The 15,085-nt window shown below is 32.1% G+C and overlaps 1 pseudogene; it reads right to left on the bottom strand.

Annotated features, from left to right (window-relative positions):
• Positions 1-3,739: 3,739 nt before the first annotated feature.
• Positions 3,740-3,836, bottom strand: LOC145252996 (U2 spliceosomal RNA; annotated as a pseudogene).
• Between the last annotated feature and the right edge of the window lie 11,249 nt (positions 3,837-15,085).

Here is a 15,085-nt window from a genome sequence, read left to right as displayed (position 1 = left end):
AATAATAGCTAGCGGGACCTGTGGAAATTCCACAGCAGCATTTTTCATATGGGCATTCTGTGGGCGTTCTGTTCAGCATGAATGAAAGCACAATCATATTATTCTAGCCCCTTTTTTTTTAACTGTATCTCGCCCTTGCTAAAATAATAACTTTGATATATTTTATGGGATGATTATTTCATTACAAACACACCGGTCAATCAAGTCACATTTCATCATTTTTCATTATTATTGAATATGTTATTATGTTAGACAATCATTTTTCATAATTTTAACCCACATTATCGCCCCTCTCCATTACTAAAATAATAAATTTGATGTATTGTATCGGCTGATTATTTCATGAAAAAAAAACACAAATATCAATTAAATCACATTTCATCATTTTTCATAATTCTTCAATATAGTACTAATTTCGACAATAATTTGCCATCATTTAAACTCATTATATCGCACACCTACTAAAATAATAACTTTGATATATTGTCTACGCTGATTATTTCATTACAAACACACACATCAATTAACTCACATTTCATCATTTTCATAATTCTTGGATATGTTACTAATTTCGACAATAGTTTTTTTTTATGTTTCTAAGCAACATTATACCTATAAACTTACTTAAATGATAACTTTGATATATTTGCTGGATTGCTTTTCTCATTACAAACATACCAATCAATTAACTTACGTTTCATCATTTTTCATAATTCTTGAGTATGTTACTAATTTGGACGACCATTTCTCATAATTTGTACCCACATTATCGCACTCTACTTAATGAAATAATAACTTATATATATTTTCTGGGCTGATTTTTGCATTACAAACACACTAACGCATGAAATCACATTTCATCATTTTTCATAATTCTTATATATGTTACTTATTTCGACAAACATTTTTCATAATTTTAACCCACATTTTCGCGTCTCCACCTTTACTAAATAATAATTTTGATTTATTGTCTAGGCCGATTATTTCATTACAAACACACCAATCAATTAATTCACATTTCATCATTTTTCATAATTCCTGGATATGTTACTAATTTCGACAATAATTTTTCATAAGTTAAACACACCTTATAACTTCCCCCATTACTAAAATAATAATTTTGATATATTATCTGAGCTGATTTTTTCATTACGACACACCAATCAAGTAACTCACATTTCATCATTTTTCATATTTTTGGATATATTACTAATTTCGACAATCATTTTTATCATTTAAACCAACATCATCGCCCCCTTACTAAAATAATAATTTTGATATATTGTCTGGTCAAATTATTTCATTGCAAACACACTAATGTATTAAATCACATATTATCATTTTTCATAATTCTTGGCTATGTTACTAATTTCGACAACCATTTTTCATAATTTAAACTATCCTTATCCTCCTTTCTTACTAACGTAATAACTCTGATATATTGTCTGAACTGGATATTTTATTATAAACACACAAATCAATAAACTAACTTTTCATACTATTTCGTAATTCTTGGATGCGTCAGTAATTTCGACCATAATTTTTTGTAATTAAAACCATCCCTATCGCCTTCTCTTACTAAAAAATGAATTTTGATTTATTGTCTGGGCTTATTATTTCATTACAAACACACCAATCAATTGACTAATATTTCATCATTTTTCGTAATTCTTGGATATGTTACTAATTTCGACAACAATCTTTCACAATTTAAGCCCCCCTTAATCGCCTTTCCCCTTACTTTTATAAAAACTTGTATATATAGTCTTGGTTGATTATTTTATTATAAACACACCAATCAATTAACTCACGTTTCGTCATTTTTCGTTATTCTTGGATATCTTACTAATACCAACAATATTTTTTCATAATTTAAGCCCTCCTCATCGCCCTCTTTTATTAAAAAATAACTTTGGTATATTATCTGGGCTTATCATTTCATAAAGATCACAATTATCAATTAATTTACATTTCATCATTGTTCATAATTCTCGGATATGTTATTAATTTCGACACTCACTTTTTATATGTTTAACCGACATTATTAACCCCTTACTACTAAAATAATAACTTTGATATATTATCTGGGCTGATTATTTCATTTCAAATACGCCAATCAATTAACTCACATTTCGTCATTTTTCATAATTCTTGTATATAGTACTAATTTCGACAATTTTTTATAATTAAAAACCCACATTATGCCCCTCCTACTAATATAAGAACTTTGATAAACACACTAATTTATTAAACCACATATTATCATTTTTTTATCATTCTTGGATATGTTACTAATTTCGTCAATGATTTTTCGTAAGTTTAACACACTTTATAGCCTCCTCCTTACTTAAATAATAACTTTGATATATTGTCTGGGATTATTATTTCATTACAAACACAGCAATCAAGTAACTCACATTTCATCATTTTTCATAATTCTTGGATATGTTACTAATTTCGACAATAATTTTCATAACTTTAACTCACTATGTCGCTCCACCTTACTTAAATAATAACTTCAATATATTGCCTGGAATGATTATTTCATTACAAACACATCAATCAATTTCGGGTATTCTCATAGTATATATGTTCCACCTATCTTATCCAATCCTGGGTGACGCCGCATATTCTGCTAGTATATATATTTTCACCTATCTCATTCGATCCTGGACGACACTGGGTATTCTGCTACTATATGTTTTCCACCTATTTCATTCAATACTTGGCGGTGCTTTCTGCCACTATATATTTGCACTTATCTCTTTCGAACCTGGGACTGGCTTCATGTCCGCCACCCCACTATTAAAAATATACATGAAATAAAGTAATGTTTAAATCGTAAACTGTTTCAGCTATTTATGGAACTGACTTCATACCCCCACCTCACTGCTAAAAAATATATGAAATAATATGATGTCTAAATAGTACACTGTTTCAGCCCTTTCCGGTACTGACTTCATATTCCCCACCCCACTGTATAAATATACATTAAATAAAGTAATGTTTAATCCATAAACGGTTTCAGCTATTTCCAGAACTGATTTCATATCCCCCACACTACTGTTAAAAATATACATGGCATAAAGTAATGTTTAAATCATAAACGGTTTAATTTATTTCCGGGACTGACTTCATATCCCCCACCCCACTGTTTTAAATATACTTGAAATAAAGTAATATTTAAATCATAAACTGTTTCAGCAGCTTTTTGAAATTAATACATAAAAACATTAACACAGGTAGAGATTAGGCAAGCATTGCTTCAACATGAATTTCTGAATGTAGTATCAGTCTCAGCATGCCAATGACTTTAATCCCCCCTTTTGGGGTCTTGGTTAATGGAGGAGAAATCCTTCATTACTGATAAAAATTTTATTTTTGTTACTGACCAGAGTGCCCCTCTTTTTGGGAGCTGGTTTCCCCCAAAATTTTTAACCGACCGCATGTCCAAGTCTTCCCTTGAGGGGAGGCAAGTAAAAAAAAAATAATTAGACGGGACATTTACCAGTGCAACTTCTAATTAATCAGAAGAGACATTTTATAATTAATCAGAAGGTGTATTTCCAGAGCATTTTGTAATTAAATCAGAGATTACTTTTCCCAGTTACTTTTTTAATATTAAAACTTTGTTACATTAAATATAGTACCTATTTACAATGCCTCCCCACAGGACAGATTTAGACACCAGGATCGTTTTTTAACGTGAAGAAAAGGAACACAATATTGTCTTAGCAGTAAGGGATTTTTCCTCCACTGAGAGAGAAGAAATTGAAATGTAGCATCTGAAGAACAGATACTACACTTTGATCTTAGCCAAAAGGCCCAGAAGATCAAATCATTTTTATTATCTTTGTCTCAATAACGACATCATTTGATTTTTTTTAATGGAATTTCATAACAATTATACGACCCGGATGTAAGCGTGACACACAAAAGAACACACGCGCCATCGTATTAATATATAGATAATAATAATAATAATAATAATAATAATAATAATAATAATAATAATAATAATAATAATAATTCCAATGGTTGTTATATTGCTGGGTGTAAAAGTGGAGACGAGCGCCCAATCTCTAATAAAGTACCCTTAAGGCATGCTCAAAGCTAGAATCTCTGACAATCTAGTCCTAATCCTGGTCTTCACGTGTGGCTTAATTACTAAGCCCAATGGATCTTTGGGTAAGTAGTGCTCGACGATCTGGAAGCACAAACCGTTTCGGAGAAGGAAAACTCCGATTTCGAATTATTAGAGATGGTGTTTCGGAAATAAAATAATATCCGTGGTTGTATAACCAAAAATTCACTAAACTAAAATTCCGAATCAAAATATTGAGAATATTGGCGTGAATGGGACTGCTACTGTGGAAAGCCCACGCCCGACAGGTGTATCTTGGTGAGAATCTGGTCGTTATCCTGCAACTGCTAGAATAAAGTGGAGTAAAAAGATTAACAAGGTAATAATATAGTGCTTCTTCAGATGGAAAGACTATCGGTGCGGGGTACAGAAAACATATGATTAGATAATGGAAAGAGCAAGGAACGTTTGAATTAACAAATCAGCGCGTAAGTGATCAGGCAAAAGAAATACAGAAGAATGGATGTCTGTCATAGCTGAAACTGAAGGCATAAAAAGACAGGTGAACGCAGAAGTAATAAAGGATTACGCGGCAAACGGAGATGTTAAGATTGATGAGAAAAGGACAAAGAATGAAGTGGAAGATGTGGATGAAGCGCAGGTAATGGAGAGGAAACAAGTGACGGTAATAATAATTTGTAATAATATGGAAATTGATGACCAGGTGCTGGAAAAAGCTGATGAAGTGAAACGGATCGTTGAAAGTCTGGAAGAGGTTATGGTGGAAGGGAAAAGAAGTGATGAAATCATGTTTAAGGAAATTAAGCAAAAACAAACAAATTTGAGATGAAGGTAGAAAAAGAAATAAAGCAATGAAGTATGTGAAATGCAGGACTATCACAGAAACAAATAATTTGATTGTAGCAGAAAGTGGTGGTGCTCGACACTCTAGTAAAACCTACCATCTAGAAGAAGGAAAACTTCTATTTCAAACAACTAGAGACAGCGTCTCGAAAAAAAATGTCGTTGGGTGTGTAACCTAAAGTTCAGGTTGCGAACAAATTCCGATCAAAAAGAGGCACCACAAGAGAACTGAACCGAGGTAGAAAAAAAAAAAGGAATAAAAGATAACATAAAAATAAGAAAGGGCGTGAACTTGCTTGGGAAAGGGTTGAGAACAATTGGGCGCGAGGTAGATAGAGTAAGTCAAACTACGGAATTAAAAGTAAAAAGTGAAAAGAAAGGGAATTAAAACTCCCCGAGAAAAAAAAACAAAGAATGCAAACAAAAAGTGCAAACTGAGGAGATATGAAGAAGAGTGCGTACAGTTGAGTGAGAATCAGTTGTTTGGTTTGGTCTGGTGCTGCACTAAATAAATAAAGATGGTCAAGAAAGATGGAAAGACTGAGGGTGAGGAGAGAAATCACTAACAAGACCTTCACTGGATGAATGTGAAGACTGGGACGTTGGGAAGTCTCATTGCCACCCCTTTACCAGTTAAGACCAATGATCGCTACGAATGAGAAAATAGTAGACGGCTATTGTGATAACGCAAATTCATTTGCAAAGTTTGTCGAAAAAAGTGAAGAGTACTGGAAATCTGGGAGACATGTTTTTACTCAAACTTCATGGAACACCACAAGCTGTTTTCAAAGAGAATCCTTAGATGATGGTCTGGTGAAAACTCCTAGTGAGTAGTAGTAGTAGTAGTAATAATAATAATAATAATAATAATAATAATAATAATAATAATAATAATAATGGAAAGGGTCAAAGAGGGTGGAAAGACGATTAAGAGAGAAAACTAAACAGACCTCTACTAAAAAAGTGTGGAGAGTTCTAAAATACGGAGAGGCTTATCAATTGATTTATTAATTTGATGAATTTACGTCAAGAAGTCGCTATCTTCAGAATACCTGATCTGACAGCGCCATCTATTGAGGGCGAAGTTTAGTGTAATGTAATTATATGTACATATCGCCCATAGACGGAATTAAAGATTCCTGTCGACATTCCTGGAAAGTTTTTGAATGCCAAATAAACACTAGAGAAAATACGGACGGAAAATAAAATACGGATGAAATGTATTGGTTAAGTCAACAAAACCGGATAAGCCGGGTATTTTTTTTAGACGAAACCTGTCTAATTACGGATACATCCGACGTCTTTTTTACACGTGTTCTTTCAGAAATAGTTGCAAGTTCCTTTCTTTCTTTGGCAATCAAGGAAGAAATTGGGTAGAAAACGATCAAGAAGTTATTTTTTGAGGGAAACTTGTCTAGTTTAAAGGCGTTGAATCCGTCGTATCTCGTTGTTAAATCAAAACAAATCTTTTCTTGTTAAACACGTCCGTCAAACGTAACAAGATGTTCAACAGCGTTGAAAGGGGAGATAATTCCGTTTAGGGTGGTCTTTTGACAACTCCTTATTACAATTCAAAATAATACGTCAAGCGGGGAAAAAAAGCATTATACTGAAGATTCGTATTAACTCATGGTGGAGCCTTTAAGATTAAAGCTTCTTTGGTTCCGCAACTCCCGTGAGTTTCATGCTCTTTCTGATTATTGTATAGCAACTGCACGTCCTTAAAGTCCAACCGGTTCATCGCTGTAGTATGGACGGTGGTAACGTGGTAGTGTCAAAGCTATCCGGCTAACTGGTGTAAACACACGAGAAATCGGCATTAGCATCCGTCGTCCTCTGGTCGACTCTGACTCTGCAGGTTGCAAATAAAGACAGTTCATGTATAGCACCTCAAAACAATGGAGTGAAAATGAAAAGATCGCTTCTGCGCCATTTTTCTTTGTGTTCTCGACCAAATTCTATCCGACTTCAGTCGCATGGATAAACAATTTGTTATTATGCACGTTAACGAATAGTAGCGGTCAACGAGGAGGACTTCATGTAGACCATACCAATCCTGAGATACTATCTTCATCAGCTCTATGAAGAAGTACAACCAACAACTTTTCATGTTTTTCAGAAATTGAAAAGTACAGACATTTAATAGAATTGATTGTTATTTCAACATGGCACAAATTCAAGATGGCGTTCTATATATGCATACAGGTATGAAAACAGTTTCTGTGTTATAGAGCATTGAATAGATGAACACTGATCTACATTCTTTTGTGTAAACATCTAGCATATGCAATGTTTGTGGTAGCACACAGTAATTTCTGCATATAGGATAAATGATGTATATACCACCTACAAAATCAAAGGTAAAATAAACCTAGGTATTGTTATCACTAGAGCTAGGACAACAGCATATTCTTTTCATTGGTTTGACTCTCGAGTGTATATCCGTTGATATCTTATATACTTTTAGATGGAGTGATGTGGTTCTCGGGTGATTTACTATGTCTAACTCTTTCGGCTATATACTCGAGAGTTAAAACAATGAAAAGAATATTCTGTCGTCATAGCCCTAGTTATCATATACACCAACAAAACCATTAAAAATGACACAAAACATAAAATCCGTGGAGATCAAAAGAAAAATCTAAGAATGATTATTGGTAGATGTTCATTTGATAGTAAAAAATCGGGGACTCGGTTTAAATATTGCGAATCCTTCTCATTTCAGTTAACAAAACGCAACAGACCAAACACATGTCAAAATCCAGCATAGGTAAAAATTCCCGCAGCGAAGTAAATTGGACTAGTAATGGGATGTTATTACAAAAACAAGCCTGCCCATAGATCTATTTTATATATATGGAACATAATTCCGGATTTATGGAATAAATTTTCTAAACACCTATGTAAAGGTAGTTTAATGAATATGTACCCCTAAATAAGGTTTATTATAATTGTCATTGTCGGTTTTACATTTGTTGAATAGTTTATCGACCATGTTATTTTTAGATAGACTTTTCAATTTAAGATTTATTTTACGGTATCTGTTACTTCTTCAATTGTTAGGTAAAGATAGATAATAGTTGAAATGTCCCCTTCCCATATTAAAAATGGCTTTCTAAATGATAGCGTAATTATTTTAGCACGGTCTTTAAACTTCACAAGTCTATTGGTTTCTCTGTTATATTATGTCGGTTATTAATGCACGAGGGTAGCTTGTACTTTTGATATTCAGTAGTCTATTTGATACTCGCCGCCGAAGGTTGAGGGTTACATCGGCCGAAATGTTATGAAAATAACATTCAAGATGAGAACAGTAGTTCGAATAAGCCGAATAATCTAATTTATCAATCTTTATTTCAAAATATTTGAAATCCAACGTTTCTCATAATTATTTTGATTGTTCGTTTTTCATTTTTGAGTGTTATTCACACAACGTTTCGACCGATGTAATCTTCGACCTTTTGCGGGAGCATTTTGTTAAACTTAGAAATCTTTCTTGCGAGCTCAAGTATCTTTCTTGCGAGCTCCGTGTAGCTCACTGAATTCGATAGAAAGATTGCCGGGTTAAACAAGATGCACCTGGAGAAAGCCGAATGTTACATCGGCCTAAACGCTGCGAGAATAACACTCAAGGTGAGAACTGTAGTTCAAATACAATAATTCAACTTATCAATCTTTATCTAAAAAATGTAGAAACATAATACGTTTTTCTATTTAAACAGTTTTTTTCTATAATCTGTTATTTTCCATTGGTTCTATTATAAGAGTCATTCAGCTAGCAGCCTATTTGAACACGGTGTGGCTGTATGAGGAATTGATTAAACGGCGTCTGATGAAGCGTAGAGACGATATTCTACAAGACACCTGTATTTGTATTCTTTCTGCAAAGTAGGTTCCGAAATAAACACAGGACCTTTTGTTAGATCTATTGAGATTTGACTTCAATAAAATACACTGCAAATATTACAGCCTATGCTCAATATACATTATGTATCTATGTAGAGATGTACTAATGTAAATATACGACAGGAAAACAAACATTTTTTATAGCATGAAGGAGAAATAAAAAATCTTATAAAAACTTTGGTAGGATTGTTATTTCTATACCTAAATGGCATACACAATGTAAGTGTTAATATTGGGTTAGGGTTAGCATTATACAATGTAAGTTTTAATATTGCATTAAGGTTAGGGCTATACAATATAAGTGTTAATATTGGATTAGGGTTTGGGTTCTACAATGTAAGTGTTATGTTGGATAAGGGTTGGGATTATGAAATGTAAGTGTAAATATTAGATTAGGGTTATGATTATACAATGCAAGTGTTAATATTGGATTAGGGTTGGGATAATACAATGTAAGGGTATATATTGGATTAGGGTTAGGATTATACAAAATAAGTGTTAATATTGGATTAGGGTTGGGATTATACAATGTAAGTGTTAATATTGGGTTAGGGTTGGGATTATACAATGCAAGTGTAAATATTGGATTAGGGTTTGGGTTCTACAATTTAAGGGTTTATATTGGATTAGGGATAGGATAATACAATATAAGTGTTAATATTGGATTAGGGTTAGCATTATACAATGTAAGTGTTAATATTCGATTGGGGTTGAGATTATACAATGTGAGCGTTAATATTAAATTAGGGTTATTATTATACAATGTAAGTGTTAATATTGGATTAGGGTTAGGATTATACAATGTAAGTGTTAATATTGGATTAGGGTTAGGATTATACAATGTAAGTGTTAATATTGGGTTAAGATTAAGTCAATACAATATAAGTGTTAATATTTGATTAGGGTTGGGATTATACAATGTAAGTGTTAATATTGGATTAGGGTTATTATTATACAATGTAAGTGTTAATATTGGGTTAAGATTAGGTCAATACAATATAAGTGTTAATGTGGGATTAGGGTTGGGATTATACAATGTAAGTATTAATATTGGATTAGGGTTGAGATTATGCAATGTAATTGTTAATATTAGATTAGGGTTATGATTATATAATGCAAGTGTTAATAATGGGTTAGGGTTGAGATTATACAAAATAAGTGTTAATATCGGATTAGGGTTGGGATTATACAATATAAGTGTAAATATTGGATTAGGGTTGGGATTATACAATGTAAGTGTTGATATTGGATAAGGGTTGGGATTATACAATGTAAGTGTTTATATTGGGTTTGAGTTAGGATTATACAATGTAAGTGTTAATATTGGATTAGCGTTGGGATTATACAATTTAAGTCTTAATATTGGATTAGGGTGGGAATATACAATGTAAGTGTTAATATTGGGTTAGGGTTGCGATAAAACAATGTAAGTGCTAATATTGGGTTTGAGTTAGGGTTATACAATGTAAGTGTTAATATTGGGTTAGGGATGGGATTATACAATGCAAGTGTTAATATTGGATTAGAGTTTGGGTTCGACAATGTAAGTGTTAATATTGGATAAGGGTTAGGATTATATAATGTAAGTGTTAATATGTGATAAGGGTTGGGATTATACAATGTAAGCGTTAATATTGGGGTCGGGTTGGGATTATACGACGTAAGTGTTAATATTGGATTAGGTTTGAGATCATACAATGCAAGTTTTAATATTAGATTAGGGCATAGGTTCTACAATGTAAGTGTTAATATTGGTTTAGGCTGTAAATTATACAATGTAAGTGTTAATAATGGATTATGGCTGAGATTATACAGTGTAAGTGTTAATATTAAATTATGGTTAATATTATACAATATAAGTGTAAATATTTGATTAGGGTTGGGATTATACAATGTAAGTGTTAATACTAGATTAGGGTTGGGATTATAAAAATGTAAGTGTTTATACTGGATTAGGGTTGGGATTATACAATGTAAGTGTTAAGATTGAATTGGGGTTAGGATTATACAATGTAAGTGTTAATATTGGATTATGGTTGGGATTATACAATGTAAGTGTTAATATTGGATTAGGGTTGGGATTATACAATGTAAGTGTTAATATTTGATTAGGGTTGGGATTATACAATGTAAGTGTTAATATTGGATTACGGTTAGGATTATACAATGCAAGTGTTGAGCTGGCTGAGGTATAGAATATATAGTATTAATTTGGAGCGTGAGAAGGCATAAAGGATAAACTGAGATTATAAGAGAATGACAGACACGTGCAATTAATTGATAAGTATTACAATTGAAATAATGAAAATGCACAGATACACAATAGAAAATTAAGAAATGTTTTAGTATGTATTTTGTCGTATTAAAACATATGCAGGAAAAAACCGTTGATGTACTAAGCGTTAATGTAATGATACACACATCTATTGCTATCTTCCTGTCTGTCTCTTACTCTCTTTCTTTCTCTCTCTCTCTCTCTCTCTCTCTCTCTCTCTATATATATATATATATATTTATATATATATATAATATTTTTTAACTCTTTTTCAAAGTGTTTTTAACATGTTTTATTAACTGTTTGCTAGTGTGTGTATATATATATATATATATATATATATATATAAAGTGCCTTTAATAAGTTTCCAGACTGTTTTGTGCAAGCATTTTAAATTGTCGCAGACACTTGAACATTTAGAATGTTAATGCACCCTACTGAATTTCAAAAAAGGCAATCTGAACGTGAAGACACTTTAGAAGAACGATCTGCAATAAAATTCTGTTTTAAACTTAGAAAAATCCCCAGAAATGATGGAATGCTTCAAACTGCATCATGTTTTGAACTGCATAAAAGATTCAAGGAAGGCTTGGAGCCTGTGCGCTATGTTGAAAAGTGTAGGAGAAGTAAAAAGGTCAGAGCACCAGAGTTGACTGGCCAAATAAAAATGTCATAGATAAGGACCGTTGTGGGTCTATAGAGAACATACCTGTACATTTCTATGTCAGTGTGAGAACTGGACACAAGATTGTTCGTCAAGAACTGAAGATGCGGAATATTTCCACGAAGTTTGTCCCAATGCACCAGTAGGGCAGGTCGATTTTGGAACCCCGGTGAGGCAATGGTGATGATAGTTGGAGTTTGACATAGTAAAGACCTACACGAAATATTTTTCTCAAAACTGTTATCTTTGCTTGAGGAAATGACTTTAAAAGTTGAAAAATTGAAGTGACTAAAAGTTTTTCGGTGAATTGTCAAGAACGTCCCGTCATCAAAACAATCCGTACTGTTAAGAAAAAAGAGTCATTATTAAGAATATGTTTTAAACAACATTTTTAAATAAAATGAGTGAGGATAATGAGTTGATAAAATAAAAATTAAGTGTAAAGGCAAAATTATGTTTTTAAAATAATAGCGACCAAAGTTCGCTTATTCATATCAGGAACCTTTTTAGATTTCACCGTCGCAAAACACGCTCGTTATTGATATTGAAAATTAACGTTTGTTTATTATTTAATTTGAAAACATTACGATTTAGGCTTAATTATTTCGAAAGGGAAACCGAAAAAGACTTGTTTAAAATATATATTATAATGTTTCAAGTGTCTGCAGTGAATTTAAACATGTTTGTTTTATCTTTTTTAATTTGTTTTTCTATTAGGTTGACACAAAAACAATGTCATTTTTTGACGTTCGAATGAACGTGAAAAGCATTATTTTTGCACCAACCTAATATTTCACGTCAAATTCTATTTGAAATTTGTTATTAAAATATGGTAATACTCCAGTTTTATGTTAAAACAACAACAAAAATATAGTCCATACAAATTTATTGTACACATTCTTTACGAAACATAACCACATACATTTCCAAGTATTTCTACTTAATAAAAAATACTTTGCAGAAATTAGAGTCAAATTTTAATTTCTTTTATTTTTAAGGAGTAATTGTTTTTAAGCAGTGTTTTTCTTCTTAAATTATAGTTTTAAAATCAGATAACCCACAAAGATTAATACAAGTAAATAAGGAAACTCCCTTAAAGGTTTTTCGTTATGTGTGCATCTATGTTATTGTGCTAAAATAACTTTGTTATTTAGAAAGCCATTCTTAATATGGGAAGGGGGTTGTATTGTAACTATTCTGTACTTTCACCTAAAAATTTAATAAACAAAAATTTCATAAAAATTAAATTTAACTTGTAAATACTATTAAAAATAACATAGTAACATAGATGCACAAGCACTGGTTTTTCAAACTCTAAACAGTAAACACTCGTTAAAAATGGCACAACTACAGCAAGAATGAATCTCTTTATCGATAAATCCATGTTATCGAAGGCGGAGCTACAATCTGATAAAAATGTCTAAACTAAACACTTCTATGCCTCTGATTTGGTTTGGTCCTCTCTCTTCAATACATCTAATTCAACTCTATAAAGTTTTTCATTATTTCTTATAACTAGCACTTATTTCTTTACGTATGAAACTAGATGATAGCCTAATATAGTTTCCTTCAGTTATAATCCATTTTATTTATTTTACTTTTCAGATTAGAATGTCAGTAAAAGCACGACGTTCCATGGTTCACAAAATTTGCTTGTCCACCTTGTCATTTGGATGAAACAGCACCCCCAACTTCACGACAAGTCATCCAGTTTAGTTATTTCCTCGAAAACAGTTATCCCCACTTAAAAAATAGTCAGATTTCTAAGTTGATTGCCAAGGAAATAATTAGTATTTGGCAAGCAGTCAATCCACAATTGCCCTTGTTAAGGGAACGTTACATATGACAGAAGGTCAATATATTTTGCTATAAGAGGGCCAAACAGATTGACAGGAAATCTCTTGCAGAAACCAAAGTGAAAAAAGTAAAGGAACTGCAAGACAGATTGTTTGATATATTTTTTTGTAGCTGTAAACTTCCTGACTTGAGATGTGATGAATTTGTAGTAAAGTGCAAGACAGGAAATTGTCATAAAGGCACATTATCTGTACTTATCCTGCTAAGAAGGAGGTAAAATTAATTCTATAGATTCACCTACAATTATGTTCCTTTTTTGTGGAAAATAAAATAATATATTGGTATTTATTATATAATCTGGGTGTATTATTAAACATGTAAATTGCCCGGGTGTTTGGATGTGTATGTTGAGCAAAAAAAAAGTGGTAATAGGAAGACAGGCTCGAACCCGTACCGCAAAGGAGGAAAAGAACGGAGTTAAAACCTAACGTTTATGCTGTTACGACCACCGCCAAACCGGAAGCGACATTTTTTTCAAATTAAGGCTAAACAATCTAAAGGAGAGGATAACTTTAAAAAATATCGGCGAAAAAAGTTAAACCCCCCTCCCGTAGAAAAGTGCCTAGTTGAAGGGAAAGGTATTAATGTGTTTAGCCAATTTTTCGATATATGTCGTATGAAAGGTCGAACTTTAAAACGATATGATCTTGGTAAAATTGGTCGCCTCTATTGAAAGTTTAAGGCAGACATGCTAACAGATATACATACATACATTTATATATTGGTAAATAAAAATTTTCGACCCAAACTGATAAAAAAGCTTGCCCTATCTCTGAATACCCTTTATGTAAAATTTCAAATATTTAGACCAGCAATTGTCTGAGTAATTTGGAAGAGACCGCAGAGGTTAATTTTTTAAAAATTTCACCCTTATTATTCCCCCTTTAAATTTATTGTTTTTGGCTCAAATCGCGTTATTAAGTAAGATACATGTCCAAGGAACCTATATCTAAAATTTCAAGTGCGTAGACCCAAAATTTTCGGAGGAGTTTGGTAGAGTTCTCAAAGGTTAAATCGTATAAGTTTGACCCCTTAATCGCCAAATTTCTGGCCAAAAACCGATTACATCAATTTCCCCAAATCTCAGTATCCTGTATATAAAATTTCGAGTCTGTAGACTAAAAATTGACAGAGTTATTGCGTAGTGAAATGTACACAGACACACACACATACATACACACAGACACGTTCACTTATATATATATATATATCTATATATATAAAAATGTAAAGTTGGTTGGTTCTAAACAAATAAAACCATGTTTATACGTTACCAATTTATTTGAAATTTTCAGACAACCCATTTTTAGAGTCGAGGTATGTTTTTATGTTATTAAAATAAATTTACCTAATTAAAATTAAAATATTAAATAAAATAAATATATTTATTTAATTGTTTCTGCGAATCTGTTCTGTTGATAAAACTGAACTTCCG

The sequence above is a fragment of the Euprymna scolopes genome, chromosome 29 (assembly GCF_053919585.1).
Source record: "Euprymna scolopes isolate OS-2025 chromosome 29, ASM5391958v1, whole genome shotgun sequence".
Lineage (NCBI taxonomy): Eukaryota > Metazoa > Mollusca > Cephalopoda > Sepiida > Sepiolidae > Euprymna > Euprymna scolopes.
This window is presented reverse-complemented; position numbering and strand designations above follow the sequence as displayed.